This window comes from Calonectris borealis, chromosome 1 (genome assembly GCF_964195595.1).
Source record: "Calonectris borealis chromosome 1, bCalBor7.hap1.2, whole genome shotgun sequence".
In the NCBI taxonomy this organism is placed as follows: Eukaryota; Metazoa; Chordata; class Aves; order Procellariiformes; family Procellariidae; genus Calonectris; species Calonectris borealis.
Genome location: NC_134312.1, coordinates 78,170,145 through 78,184,004, shown reverse-complemented (window position 1 = coordinate 78,184,004; position 13,860 = coordinate 78,170,145).

The following is a 13,860-nucleotide window of genomic DNA, read 5'->3' as shown; positions in this document are numbered from 1 at the left end:
TATTAAAGAAAACAGGCTATTGGCAAACAAACCGGATGCATTTTTTCTTCTCTAAGTTTAGCAAAATATTTTCAAATGTTGTAAATTAACACTTATCTGTATTGTCTTTCCTTACAGGATCTCAACAGGCTTTCACAAACAGTAAACAATAGGATGTCTCAGCAGCTTAATGAAATTCATAAGGAACTGATAAAAATCTTTGCACATTCAGTAGAGCTAAATACAGCCATTTCTTGGATGAAATATGGCATGCTTTCAGCACATAATACTACAGTCCATCTAGCGAAAAGGCAGAATACCATGTCCTATTGAAATTTAAAAGGGAAGGCATATAGGAAGATGACATTCACTCTTGCTATTATTATGTGTTTAGGTAGCTAATGTTAACATTCCTGTTATTAGTAATGACCACAAAAATCTCAGTTCTAGTTTCACTCTGGAAGACTAACCCCTGGCACCAGAATGAAAATATCATTCAGGAGAGACTCTGGTGGAATCTGTGTCGCTCTGAATACCTCCTGCAAGCACAGATGCTGTCCCAGGACCTCACCTGTCCATCCCAACCTGCTTGTGCATATTCTAGACTGTAGACACATATGCTCGCCAGATCCTCCATCAAGAAAGCTGGGTCTAATCAGGCTAGCGTATCTTTACTCTAACCCTCCTGTGATTGCTTTCATCACATGGTTTGACTTCTCCCCACTGCAAAAGTCAGACTGTCATTTGATCATCATTAATGGGTCAAAGAGGAGTAGATAATCAGGCTGGGAAAAACCTGGGTCGGTTGTCCTTAGGGACTGCAGCTAACTTTCCAACCGTGAGCACACAGAAGCTGCTTAGATAGATGCAGTCTATTGATCTCCTTTCCATCTTCAGGAGAAAATGTGCAACTTGGACCAAGCTTGGTGTAAAACGGCAATAAATAGCCATGCCTCATTGCTCAGAGCATGGGGGCATTCTTTCTTTAGTGAGACAAAAAACGGGGCATGAGGCATGGTGATGCTTTGCTCCAGTCACGTTTGAAGATGAGGGATATGAGGGAAATACACGTGCATACACACGCAAACATTGCTAACAACGGAAAAATAAACTTTGGCTTTGGAAAGCTTCCTGACTTCATTGAGAAGTGGAGAGGCATGACAAAATCCTCATCCACCTACCCTCTTATGGAACACATCTCATCTTGGGGCGATATATAATGTATATGACTAAGAGCACAGTGCACAGGGAATGTAGGTAAAACACCCATCTTATTCATTACTGTTGTGAACTTTGTAGCCCACAAGAAAGGGGATGTATTTTTTGCCCTCTTCCTGACACTACAATGCACAAGGTGACGCCTGTTTACAGGTTAGAGGAAGCATAGCTCCCACTAGGTACTAAAGCAGCCATGCTGTGAAGCACAGATACATTTCACATGCTCACTCTGTTTAGTCATATGGTATTTTTATATTGAGTTAGAAAGAAATCTGTCCTAAAAATCATTGACGTGCAGTTGCCATTGCAAATGTGGTAGTATGCTGACAGCACCCGTCAAAATGTCCCTGAAAAGGAGCAGGATGTAGGAGGAGAGAGTAAGTCAGAAGGATACAGAAGGCACAGGAAGGTGGCAGGTGGTCCAAGAAGGTACTGAGAGCCTTCATATGTGCTGCAGCATAATTTCTTTTACTGTAATGAAGAAGAAACTTGCAGCATGTGATCTGCTGTGTCCTTCTGAGATCTCGGGATGCAATTGCATCCAATATTAAAACTTCCATTGGCTTCAGCAGGATGAAGATTTTACCCCAAGCCAATTTACAAGGCAGATGTATTTTGAGCAAAGTGGAACTAAGGACAACAGAAAATGATATGTCCTTAGCATTAACCAGCTAGAAGGGATCCCCAGCCACCTCAGAAGAACCGAGGAATAACCCTTTTACATCAATGCACATATGTTAGATGTATCTTAATTTGAAATGATGGCAAGAAGAAAACTCTCTGGGAAACAGGGCAACAAGAGACATAAACAAAACTTTTCCAATTAAAATCTTCTGAATATTTTTTTCTTTCTAGTTTCAGAACGCCATAAATATAGTCTGCCAAGCTTCTAGAAATCTTTTTGTGCACTGATAAAAACTTGGTTTGCTTTTCTCTTGTGTATATATTCCTCTTTAATTTAGCTTGGTGTAAACTTAGGATGAGAAAACACAAATTATCTTCATCATGAATATATAGAATATGGAAAGTAATCACAACAGCCTTTCTAAAAAAAGAAAACTGAAAAAGAAATATATGGAGAGAATAACGTTGGATAGAATTGGTAAAAATGAAAACTGAGAAGGTATTTGCTTCCCTAAAAATAGAAACTATTTTGATCAGAAAACTGAAATATTCTCAGTTTTGTTCTGGCTTTTTGACTTGTTTTAATATCAGGAATGAAATACTGCACCTTCCAAATGGCACCCAGTATTTAACACTGCACCGCTTGCTACATTTTCTATATTTTCCTCACACAAAGCAACCCAGAAGCAACTGAGAAAATAACATAAGGCAATACAGGAAGAAGTACCGTCTTATCCAATTTAAATATGAGCTATCAGAGAAACAAAATTTATATTTGCTAAGATTCAATAAAAATGGTGGGTCCTGTGAAATAATTTGAATGCCTACTGAAGTCTTTGTCTTTTTGTTGTTGTTCTCTTTTCTTTCTATTCCTTGCTTGATTTGGGCTTTCATGTCTCATGAGTTCATGCTTACTGAGAGATATAAGATATGCCAGATATATAATGAAATGCATATTAGATTATTTGGATTATAGTAAATAATGTTTAGGAAAGTTCTTGGGAGAGATTTTTGAAGACAGCACTTCTGAAATCTGTGCAGCATCTAGCTTGATCAGGCCAAAATTACACAAGTATCTTCTCCCTGCTGTTAGATGGGGCTAACTGGGGGATACTACCACATTAGAAAAAAAATGCTTACAGTTACAGTCTCGTAACACACTTTTCCTTGCTAATAGGAGACAGGGGCAACTACTGTGGGGCTTTCCACTCCTCTAGTACCTGTTCCTGCCTGCCTGCAAGCCCTCACCCACCGCACACATGGGGAAGCAAAAGCAGCATGGATGCCTGCACAGCGAAGGCTGCAGCAGAAGAGGAAGGCACTGGAGGTGGGTTACCTGCAAGAAGTTTATTCAGGCCATAAGAAAGCATGTCAGGATGCTTGTAAGTTATTTAATGTGGATCCAAAGCATAGCACATAGCAGGTTTTGGAAAGTAGAAGCTAACCTATACCTAGGTCTGGGGTGTTGCAAGACCAAAAAAATCTGTTTTTTAAGGCCCTATGAAGTATTTCTTCTTATGATTGATTAAAAAAGGATATGTTTTCTGTGAAAGTTATAGTGAAAAACAGCCTTTTCTAATTTAAAAAAACCCACAGTGCTTTACTCCTAAAAAAAATCATGGAGATATTACCACTGCTCTCTGATCACAGTAACTCTTGTTTTAGAACTTTTTCATGGTGATTACATTTTCCTACTGATTAGTAGGAAATTAAGTTCATCATTCTTACTTTTTCAGAGGTAAGCTGAGGTATTTAATGCTAACATGAAACTTACAGTAAATGTGAAGTATAAATGACAGTACATGATCCACAGCAGTATAAAATAGGAAGCATGACCAATTTTATAGTGGACTTCTGTGCTTCCTCTCATTCTTCATTTTTACTCACATCTCAGATGCTAGCCAGATAAATTTGCACCTCTCTTCAAGACTTTTTCTTCACTGTCTGTTAATAAAACATGGCTGTCTATAATTTGTTAAACTGCTTTTGTTTAAAAAGTCTATAGCTTGAATGTGAAACAAGCTTATAAATTTGTTTTTCATATTTTCTACCACAAAATTTTCACATAAGTAAGATAAGATGTCTCATGAGACATTTTATAGCCACTGAGAGGTTAGTAGTTTTTAAAGAAAATAATAAATCGTTTCACTGTAAGCCATCATTTAGGTAGTGACCGAGTCAACGATTTTATAATATTTTCTCCTTGTTTAACTACAGCAAGCTGTTTGCTTTATGATTCCCCATAACCTTGGGAATATTTACTACTGCAAGTTTCCTATTCCATTTATGTTCCTGAAAGGGACTTTCTGAAGCCTGGTCCAAGGAGTCAACCAGTGAGTTCACTAATCCCACTCCTGTTTGTAGGTTAAATAAACATTACTAAGGAATTTAAGGGTGAAAAAGCTGTTGGTCTTCACCAAGGCATTGTGAAGTTTGCATGTTGTCCTGTCTGGGGACATTAAACAGCACTGCTAATCTGTAATACCAACAGATATTGGGAAGACTTAAAAATTGGGTGGCATGAAAACAGTGAGGAAAGATTTAATGATTTATATCTTGTTTCATGTACATGTAGAAAGACAAAGAGAAAAGAATGTGAAAACATACATTCATAAAGAATTCTTTTGCCATAGAAAATACAATTTTTTCCTTGAGGATTTTTTCTTTTTCTCTGCTATTCAACCATTCTGCTATAAACAAAAAACAGACCTTTGGGGAAAAGGGATGGGATTGTGTGGACTCTTTTAGGGCGGGGGCAAATATACTAATATTTTGATAGAAGTGTTACCACTTATTCCATATATCAATCTTCCTCTGGCATAAAACTGAGAAAACCATATTTCTTGCAAGCTATGAAGGTATTCCCAAACAAGAATAATGCTGGCACTAGGTATCAGCTCATAAATAAAGATAGACCATAATAACACCTCAAATTCAACTGTTCACACCCAAACAGGAAAGAAAAATAACTAGTAGGAATTACTACGTATTGCCAACTCAAAGGATTGAAAGTATAGGAGGCCTCATAAAGGTCATGAGCGAGCAAAATACAATGGAGTCAAACAGGTTTCTACTTAAGGTCATAGTTCTGAGCTTTTCAAGATTCTTATTAGCAAGTTCTTCTCTATAACCATGTAAATTAGAAAATTTTGTTTTTAAAGGAGAGTTCATGTTGCCATATTACCTGAAACACTACAAAAACATCATACTTGTAAGATGTAACGTATTATCTAGACAGGGATAGGGCTTGCTATTTATGTAGAATCTCTCATTGAGAACCTTATATATCACACATACCCCGGCAGGAAAACAGCTCTTTTTGTAATTGGGAAGAATTGCTCCCAAATGCATTTCCATGGATAAAAAAAACATGCGTTGATATTCACGACTCACAAAAAATCCTCCAACACTAGCACCTGAAAATGGGGAAAGAATTGGAAGTGATTCAGTCCTTTCAAAAACATGTTTATCTCGGCTGCTGTTCAAAGGTGTCAAGAGTCAGACATAGTCCTTGCATAGGTGGAAGACCAAGCAGGAAGGAGATGAGCCATTTAAGACACATGACGAATGGAGTTCATCACACAGATGCAACCGACACGTACAGCAGTTCAATATGTGTACTTAGTCTGATGCAATCTTTTAATGAGGCAGAGCCTCAGCTGGCCTACAGCTGTCATAGTTCAGCTGAAGGCCCCTCGAAGTGACAGCAGCACCCTTCACAACCCCACTCCTGCTTCTGAACTCAGCTACTGAAAAGTGCTGCTGAGGTGCCTTGAGTTCTTTTTCCAGATGTAACTTCTACAATTAATTCCTTCTGTGCACCCATCTGAACCTAGGACTACCATTCACATAAGCAAATGAAACTGGTGAGCAGTTGCACCTGTGAGCAGTTGGTTGTTTTGTACATGATGGTGCATGAGAAATTGCTTTTAAAAATGAATCCTTTGCAAAATTTTGTTTCCAAAACAGTTGTAAAGGCTGAACTAAAGGCTGGTGTTGAATTTTCATGGGTTTAAATTGATCATGTTCTGGTTCACCGCAGAGATTGTCATGATGAGTTTGCTTTCTATAACCCATTCCAGTTCTTGATCTTAACACTTAGCAGGGAATTTGGAGTGGAAACCTGAGAACCTCAGTTAGGAACAGAATAACGTCTACTAAGCATTTCCTCCCCTTTTTGCATAGAAGCCGCATATGTAATATGACTGAAATGAGGCAGCCACTAGGTATGCAAAACATTACACAGGCATAATTCATATTTCATGAGATCCTTCAGAGAGAATGAAATGGTTAAAGGGAAGTAAGTTATATTAAATATTTAAGAATCTGCTACATTCCATAAAAACATTAGCAATGCAGTAAGCAGCTAGTAGATGCTTATTGTTGCTCTTGTGCTCTTAAATTACTCTTTAACTATTTACATTAGGATAAAAATAATGCAGATGGCAGAAAGCAAGTGATGGAATCTAATGATGGGGAAGAACAGGGTCGTATCTTCTGAGAAAGAAATTTATTTTTGAGCAAATAATTGCTACTCCTAGATAAAAAGCTAAACAAGTGTATTCTTTACTTAAATAATGAGATCCTTGACTGAGAATCAAGTCAAAGGATCCCACAGAGATCAAATACTCTACAAAAAGTCATTGACACTTTTGCTTCTATTTCAGTTGGGCTTGTTGCAGAATGGAGATGCGACAGATTCTGCGGTATTTTGAAAACATCCCTGTTTTAATTGGAACCTTTGCAGTATCAAAGACCAAAAAGAACAGTTTAGATTTTAATAATAATTTCATCATCTTTTCCTCAATTGATCAAACTTTGTACTGAATCAGTTTTTAAGATCATGTCTTTTCTAACTCAGGATGTGATTTAACTTCTTCATTAAATACTTTCAGTATTACCCTACAGCATTTTTTGCCCTTCGATAGTGTGTGCATTATGTATATCACACACGTATGAGGAAAAGTATTAACTACCTGAAAGTAGACATTTTAAAAATGAGCTAGGTATTGATAAAAAAAAATCTAAGATTGGTGCTTTTTCTTGTTTTCCTGTCAAAAATTAGCCAAAGCTAACAGAGCTAAAGAAATCTACTTCTGACATTGCCACAGCTTGTACATATGAAGCGCAAGGAATGAAGTAGCTGCAATGTTTATACGAAACAAGCTGCAAGAATTGTACACAGCTCTTCCTAGCCGCCTTGGGATAGTCACCCTGGCAGCTGTGCTCTGGTTTCCCTTATGCTGTTTGTTTGAAACCAGAATTAACTGAAAGCTAGAGCAAATGTCTGAGGAAGCGTTAAACAAATTTCATACTCTTGTGAACTTAAGAAGTGAATGCAGGGATTTCCTAAATGCCAGCTTCCTCCAGAGTTTGAGAACCTTTCTTATTTTCCCAAAGGTCTTGTTTAGGTTCTTGCAAGAAGAGATATTCAGGGTGTGGTAATTAGAATTAATAAAGCCAGCATAAAGATGGACCATGGCTTTCTACCATGAGGGGACAGAGGAGCATAAAATTCTAATAAATAAAGCTTAGAGAAACCAATTGTTTCTCCCGACTACCCCCAGCCTCTTCTTTTTTCTCCTTTCTTTGGGCAGCCACAATTTGTTGTGGTTTTCACCATTTTACATTGCACCCTTTTAACAATATACTGCAACAATAGTGCCTAATGTCTTTCCTATGGCCAAATGCCTTGGTGGAAGGGAATAGGAGGAAAGGAATGAATTAGCTGGCACCGACAGGAATATTTTGGCAGCCTACAGCAAGCCATTTGTTCATTCCTTTTTCATTCCAACAGAACTGAAAGGCCTTTTCTGATCGGCCCACCGAGGAACTGCAAAGGTGGACCATGATGGTCTCCAGAGACTCCCATGTGTCCACCTACCCATCTCTTGTTTCATACTGCATCGGGGGACAGCCTTTATGCTTAGTACCAACATATTGTCTGGAGCACTGAGATCTTCTCCGAGACTGGCCTTACAGACACTAATACTTATACACATAGCAGAAAAATTCTTTGATTTGAACACTTACATGTTAAGTGAGGTACAAATACCTCGGAAAACTAAAATAATCTTGCCTGCGATGTCAGCCACAAAGACCAAGCACAGACAGGCAACAGTAGGTGAGGACAAACAATAGGAAGGCAGAGAGGTGAGAAGGATGGATGAAGGTGAAATCTTCAAGAGAGCAGAGCTCCTCAGACTAGCTTTTCATTTGAGAAGAAAACTTTCTATCCCATCCCCCAGTTGCCTCCTTACTTTCTTCCTTCTCCCTTCCCTCTGGCCCTCCCTGTCTACTTAGGTTGCTACTGCTCATCCGTCCATCCTCTTCCCCTGCTTCTCCAAATCTCACCAACACTAAACCATGTCATTTGTAATAGCCTTGTTTTAACTGTATTTTGACGGCAGATAAAGCAATCCAGGGTTATGGGACCATAGTTGAGGTGACTTTGAGAAGTCATGTCAATATCATAGGGCTAGTACCACACCTATGCCAATATTTTATTTGGATTTCTAGAGCCACAAATTACAGATTATTATGATACAGGAAAAAAATTATTAACTGTTTTCATGCACAAACTGTTATTTCTGTTGGAGGTGTGGAACCTGAGACTAAATGTAAAGAAATGACTAGAAGAGATGGGAATGGGCCAATATGCATTTATTATTGGGGTACTGTAAGGAACTGAAAATAAGGATTTTTATATATTTTTGTCCATATCAGAGATTTTACATTTTCTAAATAATTGAAATTGTTTTGACAGCTTAGAAACTGATATTTGTGGAAAAAAATGTTCAGCAGTAGAGGTGTAATGTTTTACAATATTTAGGCTGAGAGTGAAAAAAAAAATTACACTTATAGTTGCTACTCTGCACTGTAAATTGCCTGACTTACAACAGTGCAATCATACACAGCATGAAAAATTTAGTCTTTCTAGGATGGGAGTCCTCTTGCTGACAGGCAGAGCTGAAAATGAAGGAGTTTGTGTCCAAATGCAAATATGATTATATGCTCATTATTTCAATATTGCATGTGTGTTCCAGGTGGCAAACACTTCTTGTGTTTTTCTCAACTCTCAGTAATAGGAAGATGAGACCTCCCAGGGAAAACTCTTTAAAAATCCATGCTCGGGGTAATTTTTTTCCACAAAGATGACTTTTCTTTCTGATGACAATAGGCATAACTCTTCTATTAAGCCCCCAGCAGAACTAACAGAACAAGGCAACACACAAGACAAAACACGCAATCAACAAACAATTTGGCCTATCTGATATAATTTATGTAGAAAATTGAAATTTTTCCAGGTCTGCTTTAGAAAGAAAGGTAAAATTTAAAAGATTTATTCTACAGTTGGAAAGGTGAGGCAAATACATCTCATACTTAAGTTCTTGTGACAAAGGAAGTATTATTGATCAGGGAGAAAAAGAGATCATCCTAAAAATGATGGCAGATTTGTCCATCTTTCTCAGTAGTTCAGAGATGGAAATTACTGATCTCTGGTGAATGATGGCCAAAATGTTTTCATGGATGAAAGTAGCTTTGTTTAAGAACTTTGGAAAATACTTGTTAAGTCTGTAAGTATCCACTACAATATTAAGTAGTGGATACTTTAGGAAAAGATACTCAAGTAGAAAATCCAGACAAGTCCTATTTAACTACTGTGCCACAGAAGGTGAGAACAGCATTCCCTTAGGATGGGTGACAATTTAGAAAAATCCAGATTTCAGGAGCAGCGCACATCTCTAGATCATAAACTCTTCAAAGGAGAGGAAAAAATAACTGGGAGAAAAAAAATAGTCGTCTTCATTCCTGCCAGTCTGCAGTTCATTTTGGCTGATTGCTAGAGGAGAGCTTTACTTGCAGCGTCAGCTAGTGGCTATGGAAGAAACTGATTAAAGCATGAGAATGCAGGATTTGATTTTTCTGGAGTGAGTACTTGAAAGCTGATGCCATGGGCTTGCATGGGCAAGCAGCTTCTGATAAAACCAATCCGCTGGCTGTAGTGGAACATCACAATCGTCCTTTGCTGTTTTTCACCCAGCCCCTCAGTCATTTCTGTGCAAGGTTTCCTTTCCTGCCTTTTGACATTCACTTTCTGATCTTGGGCAAGTCATGGAATCTCTCTGAACAAGGCTTTCGTTTTCATTCGCATCTTTTTATTTCTTTCTTTCTGTGGCAGTTTCCATAGACTCGTTCAGCTCTTCAGCTGGGGACCCAGCCCTTATCACAGCCAGTATTATTTTTGTTATTTGTATTTATATCAGCTCTAAAGGAGACCAGCTAAAGATGAAGGCTCCTTTTGCAGTGCTCTCTGTACGAAGACAAAACGAAGAAAAGCTGCTGTGCTCCAATGAAATTTTGGGTTAAGCATTGTATTGGGCTTGCGTGGCAAGGTTTTGGTAGCGGGGGGGGCTACAAGGGTGGCTTCTGTGACAAGCTGCTAGAAGCTTCCCCCATGTCCCATAAGCCAATGCCAGCTGGCTCCAAAATGGACCACCGCTGGCCAAGGCCAAGCCCATCACCGATGGTGGCAGAGCCTCTGTGATAGCATATTTAAGAAGGGGGGGAAAAACCTGCGCAATAGCGATTGCAGCCAGAGAGGAATGAGAATATGTAAGAGAAACAGCCCTGCAGACACCAAGGTCGGTGAAGAAGGAGGGGGAGGAGGTGCTCCAGGTGCCAGAGCAGAGATTCCCCTGCAGCCCATGGTGAAGACCACGGTGAGGCAGGCTGTCCCCCTGCAGCCCATGGAGGTCCACAGTGGAGCAGATATCCACCTGCAGCCCATGGAGGACCCCACGCCAGAGCAGGTGGATGCCCAAAGGAAGCTGTGACCCCATGGGAAGCCCGTGCTGGAGCAGGCTCCTGGCATGACCCGTGGAGAGAGGAGCCCATGGTGGAGCAGGTTTGCTGGCAGGACTTGTGACCCCATGGGGGACCCACGCTAGAGCAGTCTGTTCCTGAAGGACTGCACCCCATGGAAGGGACCCACGCTGGAACAGTTCATGAAGAACTGCAGCCCGTGGGAAGGACCTGCATTGGAGAAGTTCATGGAGGACTGTCTCCCGCGGGAGGGACCCCACGCTGGAGCAGGGGAAGAGTGTGAGGAGGAAGGAGCAGCAGAGACAACCTGTGATGAACTGACCACAACCCCCATTCCCCGTCCCCCTGTGCCACTCGGGAGGAGGAGGTAGAGAATTCGGGAGTGAAGTTGAGCCTGGGAAGAAGGGAGGGGTGGGGGGAAAGTGTTTTAAGATTTAGTTTTTATTTCTCGTTACCCTACTCTGATTTGATTGGTAATAAATTAAATTAATTTTTCGCCCAAGTCGAGTCTGTTTTGCCCGTGACAGTAATTGCTGAGTGATCTCTCCCTGTCCTTATCTCGACCCACACGCCTTTTTCGTTATATTTTCTCTCCCCCGTCCAGCTGAGGAGGGGGGTGATGGAGCGGCTTTGGTGGGCACCTGGCATCCAGCCAAGGTCAACCCACCACAAGCATAAAGATGACAGGATTAGTATTGATCCTGAAACATAGCATTGATCCCTAAACATTTTAGGGAGAAAAATTTAAGGAACCAGCCCAAAGAGACTTGGCTGACACAACAACTGCTAAAAAAAAAATCTTATGGAATGACTTAGCCATGCAACAGAAGTAAATGGGGAACAAGGCAGCAGATATGACACAGGACATTCACATGCTACAGTGACAGATATCAGCTGTATGTAAAACCACAGTTCTACAAATGTGGTAAGAAAATTTTTAAAAATGTAGAAGAAGAAAGGCTGATATGCAAGATCATGAGTAAAGATGTCGGAGCGGGGTAATTACTTTTTAGGGCAGACATCTTCCTTAACTTGCCTAAGCCGAGCAGCTGACTTTCAAGAACTGTTTGGGCATCTCCTGGGTAAAAGATTCAAGGACAGAGGAATGCAACGAGGGACTATACCTTTCTTTTGTTCACTTATATTACTGAGTAAGATAGTTCAATCTACATAAATTACTCAAGTATGATCATACCATCTTCTGCTTATTGGGGTAACTGGCACTTAATATGTCTCGTCTAACCTTTAGCTGTAGAAAGTCCTAACTCATCTTTGTATCACCCTCAGATTAAAATGTTCTGTGACTTTGTTTCAATGTAACTCAATCTAGGTTGATCTAACTTGCCAAGAATAGGTACTCATATGTGTTAAACTACTACTTATAATCTTATCCTACTCTAACTGCAAGAATTAACATAAAGGATTTCCTATATTATCTTAGAGAATATTTTAGACTTAGGTCACATAAAAGATTTAGGATTAAATAACAGAGGTACAGCAGGTAGCAATAAAATGCTACTGACCAGCATCTAAAGATAATGATGGCATAATCCCTGCCTACTCACTGGTGAGTTTTTGCAGTCAAAAATTGCATGGATTGTACATACAACTGCTATTGCAATAGGCCCTCAAAAATATTTGAGGCTGACTGAAGAGCAAGCAAAATTATCACATTCTCAAAAAGTCCTTAAAAATGAAAAAGTCACTTTCATAAAAGCAATTTATGAAAAAAGCACTTTTTCATAAACTTTACAGTTGATTGAGAAATGGGCTAAAGTTTCTGAGACAATTTTCTACACTTTTGTGGTGAAAAATTGTGAAATTTGGAGGTTGCTCTGTAAGTACTACTAATGATGACTACCAATACCCTGAGCATTCCTGGGTTTGACCCCCAAATCCTTATTTCTCTAGTGCCATTGGACATTATAGAATCATGGAATAGTTTGGGTTGGAAGAGACCTTTAAAGGTCATCTAGTCCAACGCCCCTGCCATGGGCAGGGACATCTTCAACTAGACCAGGTTGCTCAGAGCCCTGTCCAACCTGACCTTGAATGTTTCCGGGGATGGGGCATCTACCACCTCTCTGGGCAACCTGTTCCAGTGTTTCACCACCCTCACTGTAAAAAATTTCTTCCTTAAATCTAGTCTGAATCTACCCTCTTTTAGTTTAAAACCATTCCCCCTTGTCCTGTCACAACAGGCCCTGCTAAAAAGTTTGTCCCCGTCTTTCTTATAAGCCCCCTTTAAGTACTGAAAGGCTGCAATAGGGTCTTCCTGGAGCCTTCTCTTCTCCAGGCTGAATAACCCCAACTCTGTCAGTCTTTCCTCATAGGAGAGGTGTTCCAGCCCTCTGATCATCTTTGTGGCCCTCCTCTGGACCCGCTCCAAAAGGTCCATGTCTTTCCTGTGCTGAGGGCTCCAGAGCTGGACGCAGTACTCCAGGTGGGGTCTCACCAGAGCAGAGTAGAGGGGCAGAATCACCTCCCTCGACCTGCTGGCCATGCTTCTTTTGATGCGGCCCAGGATACAGTTGGCCTTCTGGGCTGCGAGCGCACATTGCCGGCTCAGGTCCAGCTTTTCATCCACCGGTACCCCCAAGTCCTTCTCGGCAGGGCTGCTCTCAATCCCTTCATCCCCTAGCCTGTATCGATACTGGGGGTTGCCCTGACCCGGGTACAGGACCTTGCACTTGGCCTTGTTGAACCTCATGAGGTTCACACGGGCTCACTTCTTGAGCTTGTCCAGGTCCCTCTGGATGGCATCCCGTCCCTCAGGCGTGTCAACCGCACCACTCAGCTTGGTGTCATCTGCAAACTTGCTGAGGGTGCACTCGATCCCACTGTCTATGTCATTGATGAAGATATTAAACAGTACCGGTCCCAGTACGGACCCCTGCAGGACACCACTTGTCACCGATCTCCATCTGGACATTGAGCTGTTGACCACTGCCTTCTGGGGGCGTCCGTCCAACCAATTCCTCACCCACTGGACAGTCGACCCATCAAATCCATACCTCTCCAGTTTAAAGAGAAGGATGCTGTGGGGGACCATGTCAAAGGCCTTACAGAGGTCCAGACAGACGACATCTGTAGCCCTTCCCATGTCCGCTGATGTAGTCACTCCCTCACAGAAGGCCACTAGGTTGGTCAGGCAGGACTTGCCCTCGGTGAAGCCACGCTGGCTGTCTCGAATCACCTCCCTGTCCTCCATGG